The 17208-nt window shown below is 40.4% G+C and overlaps 1 protein-coding gene across 5 annotated transcripts in view; it reads right to left on the bottom strand.

The window, feature by feature from the left end:
• SAMD12 (sterile alpha motif domain containing 12) overlaps window positions 1-17208 on the bottom strand; it is a 360212-nt gene that overhangs the window by 103302 nt on the left and 239702 nt on the right. The window lies entirely within an intron of this gene.

The raw sequence follows: 17208 nt of genomic DNA, 5'->3' as shown, positions 1-17208 counted from the left end.
TGTAGGGAGAGAAATCACCACAACTTCTGGCTGTGAAAACCAGAGTAGACTGTGGCTGAGTGAGACAGAGGGCAGCTGGAGTGCCAGTCACTCCTCTTAAAGGGCCCAGTGTATGGACTTATTCACTGATGGACTCACTCTCCTTGAGCTCCAGCACTGGGGCTGCAGCTCAAAAGGCATGAGGGACTTACGGGGAGGAGCTGATTTGTCTGGCTTTGGGGCAAGGGCTGGAGGGCAGCTTTCTCCCAGACAGAAGTGCTGGCAGAAGCCATTATTCCTTTGTTGAGCCCTCTCCTCTCAGAGTGCAGATGTAGGTGGTCCCATATCCGAGTCTCCATCAACGTGGCTAACACCATCTGCCCTACCCTGGTGACTCCCTGAGACACCTCCCCTCCCCAATTTGTGGGCCCACCAAAGCTGTTTCCAGTGGCTTTCCCATATAAATGGCCTGTCTTGGCTGCGACTTTCCTAAAATCTCTCAAAGGTTCACAAACCCCAAACAAGCAGCATCTGGCCTTGCTGTGCTCCATATTGCTTGTAGAACAGCCCCAATAATGGAAGAATACATTAGAGGGAATCAATAGTAGATTAGATGAAGCAGAAGATCGAATCAGCGATTTAGAAGATAAGGTAGCAGAAAACACCCAATCAGAACAAAACACCTGCCCCCCCACCCCCAAAAAAGAGCATAGTTTGGGACAACACCAAGCATACCAACACTCAAACCATAGGGACCCCAGAAGGAAAAGAGGGAGAGCAAGGAACTGAAATTTATTTGAAGAAATAATGATGGTAAGCTTCCCTAACCTGGTGATGGAAATAGAAGCCCAGCAAACGCAGCGTCCCAAACAAAAATCTAATGTCCTACATTAAATATTTCCTGCTTAAAATAGCTAGAGTGGTTTCTATTTCCCACATTAGGGCCCTGACTCATATCCCTACCAGACAGAGTTTGTTGAGGGCAGGATCTTTATCTTTTTATCCTCTGTGTCTGGAATAGTGCTGATTAGTAGAATTTTTTTAGTGCATGTTGATATAAATAAGCATTTTACTATTCCAACAATGTGCTAAATATATTCTAACTATTAACTCATTTAATTCTCACAACAGCCTTATTCTGTAGAGATGATTCACCTTATTTTACAAATAGGCTCAGAGAGATATAGCAACTTGCTTGAAGAATCTGATACACTCCTTGGTATTTATTGCCAGACTCAAACCTAGTCCTTTAGTGTTCAAAATCCTCGCTCATTCTACTGTGCCACTGCCGTTGCCACCTTATACGATAAAGGTATTTCAAAAGAAAAAATAGAAAACACATGACTGATTGTCTTATTGAAAACATTATCATAGAGCTGAAAAGATTGACTCTTGAGGTTAAGTCCACTTCCTACTATGAGTAAGACTGCAGTAAGTGGTCTAGGGGGTTCCTTGGACTATTAGGTCTTTGCAATTATATGAACAAAGTGGTCAATAATACGCTTGTGGAAAACCTAAGATGTTGCTAAAGCTCTCATGTCAGGAACTGCGTTTAGTACAAACTAAAGGAATTCAAGGTCTTTCAGGGTCTCCCAGTTCCTAGTGGAAGGATAATTGATTTTGACCCACACAGAATTCTTAAGGCATTGAACTGGAAGATACAAGGTAGTATTCTTAAAGTAATGAGAACCTGTTAGAATTTGCACTATTTCTCACTCTCATTACAGTAACTGTTAAGTAAGCAGACTGAGCACATTTGTCTGTCCTCCCTTAAGGGGTCACCACTAGTATCAGAGTTTTAATGCCACATAATTGCATAGTCTATAAAGCAGGGTGGGAACTAAATATATTTCATTACGTCTGCAGTGACTCTATCTCAGCTAAGTTCTGACTTTTCCTGCTACCTCAAGACATCTTTCAGATATAATTCCAAACGCTTACTTCTTATAAGAAGTGACACATCAAGGTGTGGTATTGTAAACGCAAAACATAAACCTGGGGAAATTGGATGTGGAGGCTTCTCTGTCTCCCCTTGGATTATGGAACAACTCATCAGGGATACTTAATGTGCAAGAGCAAAAACATGACCTGGTTAGGATTATATGCATCCTATAGCAGGAGCCAGCAAACTATGGTTTTTGTAAATAAAGTTTTATTGAAACACATTAAACACACATTCATTTACATATCACCTAAGGCTGCTTTCATGTTACCACAGCAGTGTTGAGTAGTGGCAACAGAAACTAGTCCACAAAGTACAAAATATGTATTATCTAGTCCTTTGTAAAAGCTATGGAAAAACTGTGTTGACCCCTCTTTTCTAATATTTCTGTAAGATGCAGTTTTGCTAGACTCGTCTCAGAATTTCAGGTTCATTCGGAGGCAGGTCTAGGTGACTGACAAGACATGAATTCTGAGGGCTCCTATGGACTTGGAATCAATGTAAAGGTCTCAGTGCCGATTAAGTATCTCAGAATACATTCCTCCTTTCGGTTTTCTTACATAGTTGGCTTATTTCTTCTCTTGCCTCAGCACTGGGACCCTCTCTCTGAGGAATTCCGTTTTTCTCAGTTCTTTATCTTCTCTCCTTGGGCGAGCTATTTTTCACATGATTTTAAACAATCACCTCCATGGTTTTGAGCTCTTCTCTCAAACTTAATATGTAATTCATTATCTGTCTCCTCTTCAGTGTTCCTTTCCTACCACGCTAGGATTCTTTTTAAAGTCTTATATTGAAACCAGATGGCCTCCTGAATCTTACTTGCCTTAGAAATGGCCTGCAATGTGCTATTTCCTCTTCATTCCTGGAATCACCACTCCTTTACAAGCGTTCACCTGTCCATATATGGATTATTTTAATAAACATTTAGAAGTCTCTCCTTTCCCCCACAAACCTCTCTTAGTCTTCAGTAATTGCTACATTCATCATGCTAGAGACCGGCCCCCAACTTTTTGCGGTGATTTGCTCGTGCATTAAATATAAACACCTCTGATAATCAAAGTTGTTGATATTGTCTCTCAACCTCACCTCCCATGTCTCCCTGAACATTTCAGCATTCCATAGACAAAACCTGTCAGATCCAGTCTGTGTTATTCACTTTTTTTTTGAACAGTCTTTCTTGTTCCCTCCCCATCCAATCTCCAATCCTCAACTCAGGAATAGTTGCATGACCCCTCACCCGCACTTTTGCTCTGTTCTCTAAGCTCTTATAGTCTTTATAACATTTATTGTACATTGGCTTGGAATATTCTTTCACGTGGATTGGTCTTCATTTCTCCTTATGAAACATGTACCTGGCTCCTTTCCAAAACTGTTCCTACCCCCCACCATGGCCATCTGTCACGATAGCTTCTATTAAATCATTTGTAAAGTAAATATCCATGAGGACATGCTCTATTTATTTATTTACTTTTACATATTATATCTAATGCAATGATGTCTATGGTAACACCTTTATCTAAAATTTATAATGGGGGGAAACGAGGTTCAGAACGGTTAAATAGCATGTCCAAGGTGACACACCCAGTAAAAATCAGAGCTAGGTTCAAAGGCTGGGCTAACTTCAAAATTCCTTTTCTTTCTAGACGCAACTCACAGATGACACAGAATAAGCACAGGGAAACTTAATTACCTCGGTTTGGTATTAAATAACAATATCCTCCTATAACTACTAAGAAATATTGTCCTTTCTGAAGATGACCAAAACAAATCGGTGGGAGACAACTATGGAAAGAAAAGCTTAGAGTGTATAACCACAAAGAGTAGATTATAGCATACAGAGCTCAAAAATCCCAATTTTCCCTTTATCTAGAGCCATTGGTACAAAACCATGAGTGGAGGTTATTTCAGAGATTCCCTTCCTGTCACATGTCCCCTGTGGGATTTAAGGGAGACATTTTCTATCATAAACATTCACACCCTCAAGCTAGAAATCTGTGTAGCGCATAAAGCACTTTGTGCCCCTGTATTGACATATTAGTTCAAAACACTGATGGTATGCAGGTGTCAGAGCAGCAGGGAGGAAAATTAGATAATCTGCTGGTAATTTGCTCATTTATAAGTTGAGAGAAGCTACTCTGGCTTTTCTTCACTTATACATATTTCTCTACTTGGCTAAGTATAAAACAACAGCTGAGGTGGTGGTTATGGAATTCCTCCAAGATGTAAATGTGAGACCTGCCAATCTTCTGTCCTCCTTTCCTGCAGGTAACTACCTGCAGTGCCTCTACTGGCAAACTGAAAGTGACAGCGTTTAACAAACAGTCCATGGAAATGAATGAAGAATTCATTCGCTTTTCCTATAGAAAGCACGTTATATTGTGACCGTAAGGGATAGCAGACAGGACATATACTATGTGATTTCAAAGAGCAATATGGCTTCTCCAGGCTGAGGTGGTGGCTGGGGGTCAGGGTGGAGTAGAGAGGTCAGCTCACACACCTATGAAAGGAACCCCTCACATGACCTCATTTATTACGTTTTCTTCTAAGTCTGAAATATGCACCCCGGTTTATACGATTTGATTGGAAGAACAAACGCTCAAGTTTACAAAGATTTTCACTCCTGATAGTAATTTAGTAATTATCTAGGTTCCAGTGTAGGTTTATTTTTGTTTTGTTTTGTTTTTTTGACTACTACATGAACATAGAGAAAGAGGGGAAGAGAGTGAGGGAGAGAAAAGACAGACAGAGAGAGAGAGAGAGAGAGAGAGAGAGAGAGAGAGAGATCCCATGTTGATAAATAATTCTGAGTTTTTACTTGAAAGAGACTAAAGATGAAGGTTCCTAAGGAAGTGATTTTTGCCTTTAATCTTGCTAAAATAAATGTAAAAGAAAATGTAATTCCTAACATCTTCAAATGTTTATATTCTTATATGCTAACTCTCACTATTCCCATTAATGTAAAATTAAGTGGCAGGAACAGATATAAGCTTGACATCGTTTATACATTTTTCTCTGTATCGACTACACTATTTTAATTCTTAAATTCTATAGAATAAAATAAACTCTAAATACCATTTTTAGGGTAGGGTAATGGAACTCTATTGCCAAAACAGAAAGATATATACCAGCTTTGTTCCTTTTTTGAAATAATTATCGATTCAGAGGAAGTTGAAGAAAAATGTTCAGGGCAGTCCTGTGTGCACTTCACCCAGCATTCCCCAGTGCCAACGTCTTCTGCAACTATAGTAGAATACAAAACTGGGACACTGATTTTGGTACAATCCATCATTTTCACGTGTGTGTGTGTGTGTGTGTGTGTGTGTGTGTGTGTGTGTAGCCCTAGGATTTTATAATGTGTGGCTTTGTATAAACACCATCACAATTAAGATACAGAGCTGTTCTACCACCACAGGCTCCCCTGTGCTACAACTTTGTATAACGTTGAGTGGAACAAGTCAGACACAAGAGTACATAATGAATGATTCCATGTACATAATGAACAAAAACAGATCACACTATACTATAGAATTTCAAATAATGTTTACCCTTCAGGGGATAGTAGCTGGAAGGGAGTGATAAGCAGGGCTTCTGGGACACCAGACAAGCTATTTCATGATCCGCATGCTAGTTTCATGGGCACATTCGATTTGTAAAAAGTCAGTGAGCTGCACAGTTAATATAAGTGCACTTTTCCGTATGTAGGTATCAATGAAAAAGTTCTAGAAGCAGGTTTTCTATAAAGAACACTGGGTATGAGTCCTTGACATCCTAACGGGCCTCCATTTGCTTGAGTGGGAGGGGTTACTTCCTGAACCCAAGTCTAGCTGAGGAAGCTTTGAGGGGGCTCTCAAACAACTTGACATGTGTCTGTGCAGGCTGGGGGACAACGTGAGACAGCTAAAGAACCAGAATGTGCAGCTTGCTAACTTCTCTAGTGGCAGATTCAATAAAAGATTTGAATGCTAGGGACAGCCTGCCCTCGTTTGATAGGGCAAGGACGTCATAAGCATTTCCTGAGGACCAGATCTGCGCCATCCTGCTCAAGAGAGCTGGTGTGGGCGAGTTAAGGCCTCCCCAAAGAGGCCACTTAAAAAAGAAAAACACAACTCAAGTCAAAAAGCTGATGCTTTGCGGAGAGACTGTGGGTTGAAGACAAACAAACTTGTAGAAGGACACAGATTCATTTGCTCTCATGAAGGGAACCATAGGTGAGCCATCGCCAGCAATGGCTGGAGAATCTGAAGAATCCATCAAAGAGTAAATACTTGTCAGGCCTCAAGAACGACAGCTGGCTTATGACAGTATTTGTCAAGAAAGACCTTTCCTGACCTGTGTGCCTCCCTCACCCTGCTCTAAGCTGAAAAAGTTTAGAAAAAGCTTTATGTGACACTGGGAAGGGGAACGTGGCCTACTTTTAACATGCTCCACACCAAGAAAGAGAGGAAAACCATTCCAATTGGAATTTTAAGTTGTCAGTCAGCCATCAGACTCCCGGTGGAAGTTGTGGCCCTGGGAAAAATAGTGAAAGTCACAGAGCAATTTTCACAAAGTCACAGAGCAAAGGGTTATAAGTTGATATTATCCTCACCAAACTTACACCTAGAATGTGTATCTGTCTCTCAGTACTTCACGTTGTTCTTGGGCCAGATCACCCCCACTTCCTCAATAACAGACCTGTAGGAGCTATTTGTTCAGTAGAAATAGAGGTAAGGAAAAGGGAGCAACTGAGGGCAACCTTGAGGTTTTTAGCTTGGTGATCAGAAGAGACTGATAATAATAACCAAAACAAGGATGCAGGAGAAAAGAGCAGGGTTGAGGCAATACAGTAGTCTCCCCATTTCCAAGGGGGATACGTTCTACACCCCAGTGGACGCCTGAAACTGTGGATGATACTAAACCAGGGGTGTCAAAACTGCGGCCTGCGGTCCGCAATCCGTTGTTAATTGGCCCGCAGCAAATTCCAAAAATATATTTAGTTTACTTAAATAAACCAGGTGAGGCAATACGTACTTCACCTCGAGTGAGTGGCCCGGCTGTTTGTGTATTTTACCGCATATGGCCGTTGGTGAAAAACATTGAAAAAAGTTTGGACACCCCTGTACTAAATCCTATCTATACTATGTTTTCTCCAATACATACATACCTATAATAAAGCTTAATTTATAAATTAGGCACATTAAGAGATGAACAACAATAACTAATAATAAACTAGAACACTTATAGCAATAAAATATGGGTTACTTGAACACAAGCTCTGTGATACTGTGACAGTTGATCTGATAACGGGCAGGTAGCATGTGGAAACACTGGACAAAGGGACGATTCACATCCCTGGGGGAACACAGCAAGATGGTATGAGATTTCATCACACTCCTCAGAACAGCATGCAATTTAAACCTGATAAATTGCTTATTTCTGGAATTTTCCATTTAATATTTTTGTACCACGGTTAACCGCGGGTAACTGAAACCGTGGAAAGTGAAACCGCAGATAAGGGAGGGCTCCTGTAAGTGTGTGCAATGATCATGTACTGAGTTGAGATGCCTCTGGGCAATGAAGGTGACATTTTTCTATGGACAGCTGGGAATTTAGGAATGAAGCTTGGAAGAACTAGCTGGGAATAGAATCACCAGTGTGTAGGTGCAGTTGGTGTGTTAGGAGCTGAGGTGGTTTCCCAGGAAGTACACTTAGAACATTATTTTCTGAGGAGTCATTGGTGGAGTAGCCTGTAAAGACACGGCAAAGTCAGTAGGAAGAGTGATTTTCTTGAAGCTGAAGCAAGAGACAGAGTCCCTTAAAGAAAAACGGGATCCACAGAGGCAAAAGTTTACAGATGCATTCATGGAACTTTGGAATATTCCCAGTGATCTTACAGTGACCATCTTATTGTGCAAAGAAGTTGGGGATGAAAGCCAGAAAACAATGGACTGTGGAACACATGGAATGTGAAAAAGTACAATCAATAGACGATTCTAGAAATCTGATGATGTAGGAAAGGAGGGCAAAAGTTTAAACATAGAAAGAGTTAGGGAAAGAGATCTGTTTTGTGTGTGCTGTGGACTCCTTCAGCAATCTGGTGGAGTGTGTGGATTTCTTCTCAAGAATGTGCTTACATGCAAAAATAAAATATATGTAGGATTATAAAAGAAACAAATTATATTTAAAAACATCGAAATAGCTTCAAGAACATGTGATAGAACAATACATGTGTTTCTTTATCGATGCATTAAATAGAAGGATTTATTGGCAGGAATAATAACTATCATAATTTAAAAGTAGTGATGAGTGCAAATGATATTTCCAGATATCCTCAGCATTTGTTATGGGGTTAAAAATTACCTGTGATCCTAGTGACAAAGTCACATGAACGGCTAAGAGTACTGAGGTTTTGTACTTATATTCATAATAGAAAAGGAAATGTTAAATTTTAGTGAAACTAAGTGTAAATTTGTATATTAAATTCAGTATAATTAATTTCATTTGATTAAAGTAGATTCTCTATATAATATTCATTCTACATAATATATATATATATATATATATATATATATATATATATATATATATTATACATTTCCAGCTTCATCAGCCCCACTGATTCTATCCGTAGTTCCCTTGGGGGAGGGAGGTATCCAGATATCTTAGCTCAAGAAAATTTTCCTAATGGTAGAAAGATCTTATTATTATTATTTTTTTAAATTTAAATGAGAGAAGAATTGTTTATGGCTAGAGTGTAATGTCTGGAGTCTTTCTCTGGCAGTATGACAGTGCAATGCAGGGCTGTCGGGGCAGGAGACTCCTTGAGTCTACATCTTGCTCCATCTTGGCCCTCCCATTTATTAGCTGTGTGACATCCTGCAAGTTATTTAACTTCTTTATAACCTCGGTTTCCTTATCTGTAAAATGGGGATAGTAACCCACCTCATAGGTTGTTGTGAAGATTAAATGAGAATGCTTTAGCCATTATCATCTTGACCAGTTTCCATTCACTCAATATCCCTGGGGACAGCTTCAGTTCCCTGAATGTGACACGTTCTTCTTGCACAGAACCACTGCTCATACCATGTTTTTCTGTCCGGAAGACGCTTCTCACTGTTCTTAACATGACTGAGTTCTCCTAAACCTTTTGGAGTCGGCTTAAACATGACCTCCTCAGAACTACTTCCTCAGCAGCCTTCTCTGAAATAGGTCTACCACCCTTATTCCCTACCTCTCAGCATCCTTGGTCAGTCATTTTGTTAGTTGTTGTCTTGACGGCTGGAGTTCTATCTGTCTGGATCCTTTCTGTAGCCCTGTGCCTACCACATAATAAGCTCTCCAACCAAATTCACCAGATAGGGAGCAACGGAAGGGAGAGCCCCAGCTAGCCTCATGCCTTTGGACAGTGCTTCCACTTTCGATGTGGGTATGGATGTTAGGAGTTTGTTCTCAGCCTTGCTCTGGAGCTGGTAGAAAGCCAAACACATTGCTTATGTTAAAATGTTTACAAGGTAGTATTTAACCTTTCTTCAGGCACTAGGAAGATCTTCTTTCCAGTCTAGGCTGCACCAAGCAAAGCAAGACAAGAATATCAAATTCCAGGCTGTGCTATGACAGGCCACATTCATGCAGAGCGAGCATAGCATATTCACGGGGGAGGCTTCTCCAAGCGAGTACCTTGCTATCACTCCATTCCAAGACCACATGAAATGATGGAAGCGATATTGATCTGGGATTCAGGAGCCAGACTTCTAGCTCTGACTGTTTAGGTCTAACTGAGGGACCTTAAGCAGGTCGACCTCTTTGAGCCTTAGTTTTTTTCATCTTACAAATGGCAATTGAAAAATACCTGCTGTAGCAGCGACTGCAGCTATCCACCAAAATCCATTCTTCCCTTCACCCCAGGACAAGACTAGACGACAATCCCAAACTTCCCTAGAGGCTCAAGCAGTTATGTGATCAGCTCTTGCCAACAGAATAGAAGCACAAGTGACATTTATAACCTCTGCTTTCTTGCGCACGGCCCTTTACTTTCGAGCTGACATGGCAAGGACCAACACAGGCTCAAAAATGGTATATTAAAAGTGGCACAGCTGCTCTCAGCCTGGACCCCAAAATGACTGTGGAACAGAGTCACCCACTGATTTGCAACCTTCAGCTAGAACTGTTATCTAAGCCACTAACTTAGAAATATTTGTTACAGCAGCCAGTGTTTCTCTGACTAAATGCACATGTCCTATCTACTTGATAGAATTGTGAGAGATAGTAGTTTTAATACGTGGGAAAGAGCTTTGGGAGGTAGCAAGTGCTATAAAAATTTGTCCTCATTATTCTTTTCCTAGCTTTATGAAGATATAGTTGACATATTAACATTGTGTGCGTTTAAGGTGTATAATGTGATCATTTGATACATGTATATACTGTGAATCACCATTATTATTAATAGAGAGAAAAGGAGTGCGTATTAGAGTTTCTGACACATAGTAGATATCTAATATTTATTTGTCCAATGAATGAACATCTTGTTGATAAAAAGCCTGAGATTTAAAACAAAACAAAACATGTAACACAACAGTACTGGCAAGATATTTCTTTGCTCAGAGAAAACCTTCAATTGATACACTAGAGCTCATACAAGAAAAACAAAACCTTCTGGATAAGTGCTTCTTTCAAAAAAATTCTTGTTTTTCTTTCTAATATTATTTTCATCAAAAATAAATTATAAAATACTAAAGAACATTTTGAAAAAAAGGAAAATACAACCCTTCACTTACCACCAAACACAGCTCTTACATTTTTACCCAGTGCTTTCAAACTTTCAGCTACATGTACATCTATTTTTCATAGTTGTAAATCTCTGACGTCTTATTTTTAAAATAAATTTTAGTTTGTACTCAGCAAGGCTTAGTAATTCTCCAGAATGATTCCAACAAAGAACCACCTAATATTTCTAACAGTTCCAATTTAATTTTGCCAAGGGGTTCCATTCTTATTAAAAAGCATACCAGGGAGAGGAGGTGATTTTCATAAGAAAGCACATAGGAGTGTTAATTCTCACTACAATTAGGGTGAGCAAGATTATAAATGTCACAATCTCTGCACTTTATATTTAAGAGATATCTTGTGGGTCTTACAAAAATGACATGGAGGGCTCATGATTGCATCTGAATCTTATTTAAGGATATAAGTGAATTCAATGATTAATTCAACAAATGTGTTTTGAGCACTCACTGTGTGTCAGGCAGAATGCAGACCATAATGAATAAGATACAGTCTCTACCCTTGAAATGGTTAGAGTAGGAATGAAAGACAAGAAGACATATTTTAGGGGAGCTCAGAGAAGGGGCGAGGCCAGGGGTAGTGCCTGGAGTGAGACCCGAAGTTTGGCAGGCAAAGGGGCAGAAGGCGGCCCAGGCTCCCCAGGCACATGGGCCACAATGAACAGATGCAAGAAAGAGCCCGGTAGGCATGGGACTGTAAGGCATCTCACCTGACAGAGCACGCTGGGGGATGAATGGATACGACTGGAGCAGTGAGCAGAGGCAGATCATAAAGAATGGATGAGCTGCATTAGACCAGCGATGGTGTGTTAGGTGCTACCTAGGACCGCAGTTGGCACGTAGGCATTCAGACTGCATTTGTGGAGTGAATTAACCTACACCACACTACACAGTTGACCCATTCCTGGTCACAGTGATTGGACTCTGGATGCAAAGGAAGAGCACCCAGCTGAGAGGAGACAAGTATTCTTCTCTCTCCAGAGACTCATTGATGACGCTACTTACTGCCATGCTGGTTATGCCACATGACTACTGCTTACTTCTCAATGCAGACAGAGATGCCGCTTTAGGTTGGTCCTGAATTGTCTGCTGTTAAACAGCAGGGGTCAGACACACCGAACCTTAATTCTGAGAAATAGCCCCTTATCTCAGCTTCATTTCTTAATGACGTCAAGAATACCACCAGTGTAACTTCTTAGGGCATGCGTGCAAAGGCAATGTACGAAGGCCATTTCCAACTCCTAATCCTAGAAGCAGAGGAGGGGGTGGGTGGGGAGCGCTGTGATGGAGTTGCAGAGAAACGAGGGGGAGGGGCTGAGAGGAACCGCTGTGAAGATTGCTCCTAAGTGTTTCTTTATCCTTGATTCTAGTCTTCTCTGTTTTCTGAAACTACTTTTAGTTACAATCCTGAATAATGTAGAGGCAAAAACAGATTTGACTCACCACAGCCCAGCAGGGTGGCTTCCTTTGGAAACACTGTGCTACCTACCGCTCTGCTGGGCACACTGAAAATGCACGGTGCTGGCTGGCTGACAACACCATGGCGGGGAGCACATGGCTTCAGCTGCTGAAAAGTGATGTGAAATTAAAGAGAGAATGAAATGTGTGATCTTATTTAATCATACCTGGTGCTTCAGTTTCTCAATAATAGCAACCTGCTCCACTGTGTCAAATTGGAAAATGAATATATATATATATATATATATATATATATATATATATACACACACACACACATATATACACATACATATACATGTATATATATATGTATACATATATATGCATATATATGTGTGTATATATGTACATACATATATATATGCCACGTTTCCCCAAAAATAAGACCTAGCTGACAATCAGCTCTAATGTGTCTTTTGGAGCAAAAATTAATATAAGACCCAGTATTATATTATATTATATTATATTATATTATATTATATTATATTAGACCCAGTCTTATATTATAGTAAAATAAAACCAGGTCTTATATTAATTTTTGCTCCAAAAGACTCATTAGAGCTGATTGTCAGGCTAGGTCTTATTTTCGGGGAAACACTATATATATATGTGTGTATATATGTACATACATATATATATGCCACGTTTCCCCAAAAATAAGACCTAGCTGACAATCAGCTCTAATGTGTCTTATATTATATTATATTATATTATATTAGACCCAGTCTTATATTATAGTAAAATAAAACCAGGTCTTATATTAATTTTTGCTCCAAAAGACTCATTAGAGCTGATTGTCAGGCTAGGTCTTATTTTCGGGGAAACACTATATATATATATATAGTATACATACACACATACACACACACACAATACCTAAAGCATGGATTAACTCTCTAATGCCTGACAATCCACTGTAGGGATCTAAAATGCAAATGACAGCTGAGGTTTCTGAAAAACTTTGGGAGCAATTGTCCCTGGACCTGGATCGGTATAAAACAACCATGAACTGAATGAAGCATTAGCAGTGAAACGTCACCTCCTAAAAGGGGCCAAAAACTCAGGATCCCAGGTGAAGGGGTGGCTTGAGGAAGATTACGTATTCTAATACCCAAAGTATAGTTTCGGTCATATTCTACTTCTGTTCTAGTGATTGGAGTGTGTGATTTATGTTACTTCAGATTTCTAGGAGGATGACAGGTACCAAGCAGAGGAGAGCGAACCATTTCAGCCTATTTAGGGATGTCTGTTTGTGAGGAGATTAAACATTTATAAATCGGAATTGATATTTGGTGATCACCACCCCCTGGGCCCCTCTACAAAGGAGCTGCCACTTGATGGCATCTGGGGGTTTGACTGGCTATCAAATACAATGTCATTCTGCAGGACCTGCCATGTTTACCTGACTCGTTGGATACTTGATGGCACCAAAGTCCTAAAGGATAGAAAGGGCCTTCCTCTAATGGGAAAATGGTTAGTTATTGAGGTTAAACGTTCTTCTGGCTTGGGGAGATGCCTTTTACCTGGTTCAGCAGAAAATTTAAAGCAGGGGCTTTCTCTCTCTCTCTCTCTATATATATATATATACATATATACACACACATATATGTGTGTGTGTATGTATATATACATATGTGTGTGTGTATGTATGTGTGTATATATATATATATATATATATATATATATATATATATATATATATATATATTTATTTTATAACAACTTCCAAAAAATAATTCCTACTGCCAGAGATTAAAGAAACAGCCCAGACTCCTGGTGTCTCTCTTGCTTGTGAGAATCCACACTACGTTTTCCCTCTGGGTAGCACCTGTATCACAGTTTGCCCTCATCCTCTCCGCTCCTCTCTGAAGGCTGGAGGCCTCTTGAGGACAGAGAACCTGACTTACCCATCTTGCCATCCATCTCCAAACCATAAGACATAGTACCAGCACGCTCCGGGCACTCAATACACAGGTGTGAACTGAACCATTCGTCACTCCAGGTGGCATTATTCTGGAGAGTAATCAGTTAGTTCCCAGTTTATGGAAGAACAAAGGATACTTATCATTGGAAAGGGAGAGGCTGGCGGGCCACCCAATGAAGTTATATTGAAATTAATTCTCTGGTATTAAAAGAGACCTAATCAATGGCCTCTTTAGAGTCATTGGATTAGAAACTATAAACTATAAAAAGAACACGTTGATTTAAAATAAAGGCCCGTTTATTTTGCCACGTGCTCTATGTCTTTGGCTCCTAAGCCGTCTTCAGGATTTGTGTTCCCAAGCTTGTGTTTGCAGCAGGGTAGGCAAGTCTGACTGGAGAGGGGGACGGTGGCAAGATTGATGGCGGTTACACCAAGATTCCGACGTCTCCTGTTCAGAAGACGAAGCTTCGACTTGAAAAGTTGTGCATGCCAGCGATGTCTTTTAAGGTTTGCCAGATCTGTGATGGAGAGTGGCATATTCTCATTTATTTAAAGAGTCTTATAGATACTATCTATAACCATGTAATTAGTAGACAGTAATTATTCCCCATTATGTTTTGGCTCAGGAATAAGCAGGTTTGCTCTTTTCACCCTCTTTTTAGCAGACAAAGCAATGGATATGACCATACCTATCCTCTTCTTCAAACCCTGCAGAGACTTGTCCTTATTCTCAGGATAAAACCCAAGTCCTGATCATGATGGCTTTTACACGGCTCTGCAAAGTATGTAGCTCCCCGTCTTTGGCCACTGCCCACCTTCCTTCCTACAGACCTATGCCAATTGCTTTAGTTTACCAAGTTCTTCTTAGCCTCTGGGCTCTTCCTACAGGCTCTGCCTCTGTGGTACTGCTATTCTCCTTGCTTTTTTGCTTGATTAACTTGTTTATCAACTGGGGTTCAGCTCATGGGCCACTTCCTCAAGAAATCCTTTCTCTGACCCTGTAGTCTGTGTTCCCCCTTTACATACTATCACACAGTAACTTCTTCACGACTGCCATTTAATAGTTATTTGTGCACATTTGTCTTCAATGTCTATATTCCATTCTATGTTTTTAGTGTCCGGACAGCAGTGAAATGGTAGGTCTTGTTCACTGCTGTGTCCTCAACACCTGGCCCGGCACACAATAGGTGCTCAAAAAATGTTTGTTGAATGACTGAAAGTAGCTCTCAGCTTTTGATGATGACAGGCTTGAAACATGAGGCATAATGATGGGACAGTGGGCGGACTTTGGCTTGTATTTGAATTCATTCGTCGAATTCATTGAATTCACTTCTGTCTTCGACAAGAGAAACGAGTCACTTCAACTCACCAGACCTCATTGTTCTCATCGGCAAGCACGCCAGCACTAACCCTAGCTCTGAGGAAAGTGCATACACACAGAGCTGAGTGAAAAGGAGGCCCCGCGCTGTTCACAGCTGAACCACGAGTCATATCACCGTGTGCATATCTCTAGCCATTGTTTCAGAGTTTCTGGGGAAAAGTCTCACAGGAAAGCAAGCTTCCCACCTTCCTTTTTTGAGAACTCCAAGCAAGAATAGGGAATAGCCTCTCCTCAGGGCCGAACCAGGTCACAAAGCCATTTTACAAGCATCAGCAACCTGCATGTGATACTACAGTGATGGCCTCAAATGGAGGGAAGACATACAGCTTCTCATCCTGAGAGTGGAGCACAGTTGCTTGGTGTCTTCCATTTGACTCTTGGTCACCTGTGTTTTTGACATTTGTCCATCCCGATGCATGTGGCTATCAAGGTTTGCATTTCGTTTGTATTTCATTGTGCAAATATACCACAATTTATTAACCCTAACCACAGATAGATAGTGGACTTATTTCCAGTTTCTGGCTATTCCTTGCCTTTTTTGAGGACTTACTCCAACACCTAGGGGAGAAGGTCTTACTATGGAGGGCTGAGATCTTAAGGCGAGTGCCGTCAGTAGGAGGTAGAGGGACTCACTAGTACGGAACAATCTGGAATACACAGTGTGGGGAACACATGCACATGGCCCAGTCACATGGGACTCCCATGAAGGTGGGAATGTTTCTCTAATCCAAATGTCACCAATGTGGCCATTCCTAAGGAAATAGGACAAACATTCTGGAACTAGACAGGACACTACCTGGCTCACATAAGTCCTCCCATGTTTGCATGGATGGACGCTTCATGTGAGATACTAGATGTAATCACATTAGGTAAATGGAATAGTGGGCAGGGTGAAGTGTACCCAAGGTGTGTAGAAATGCGTCTTGATGCAAGAGTCCCCTGATATGAAGAAAATGCCGTGTGAGGCCAAGCTCTACTGCCAAGTCTGCTCAGGAAATGGCCTCTCATGCTCCTCAGGTGGCTGAATGATAAAACGTCCTAGGTAAATGCATATCGTGCAGCCCTCAAATTAAGAGAGCGTGGAAATGCAGAGAAGTCACTTAAGATACCACTAAAGAGTGGGTTATCAAATAGGCCCCCAGCATGGAAAAAATACTTCCTCAACACAAATTATAAACATATAAACACCAAGAAATAAACATAACATGCAAGAGATTTTTTTTTTTAAAAGTATACTTTGGAAAAGATTTGCCACAAGAGAAAGACAAAGTTTAAAAGAGTAACTGCTCGGTATTCTCAAAGTAATTACTCAAAACACAAAGTTGCTATAAGAGAGGTAATGAGGCAACAGAGATCAAAAGGGATTTTATGAAATGAACACAAGTAAGCAAAAAATTCCATTGCGGAGTGTAAAACTGCATGAAAAGCAGTAAAGAGGAAAATCACCCCTGAATTAAGTGGAATTAGACTAGTGAAATAGGACAATGGTTCCCAAACTTAGATGATCATCAGAAATATTGGGGGGGCTGTTTTATGTAACGTATACATTGCTGGGGTCAAATAGAGATTTTGATTCAGGGGGCCTTTAAAAGGCCCACTAACGCTAAAAAGTCTGTATTTAGTAAAATTTCCTGAAATGACTTTGAAAATCAATCTGGTTTAGAAACTATTAAGGTGAGCATGAGAAAATCACCCAGCATCAGAATGAGACAAAAGGAACTGAAAATGATTAAAGAGAAAAAGATGAACTAGAAACACAAAC

This window comes from Rhinolophus sinicus, linkage group LG12 (assembly GCF_036562045.2).
Source record: "Rhinolophus sinicus isolate RSC01 linkage group LG12, ASM3656204v1, whole genome shotgun sequence".
Lineage (NCBI taxonomy): Eukaryota > Metazoa > Chordata > Mammalia > Chiroptera > Rhinolophidae > Rhinolophus > Rhinolophus sinicus.
Note: the sequence above shows the minus strand (reverse complement) of the source record. Positions and strands in the feature narration are given on the sequence as shown.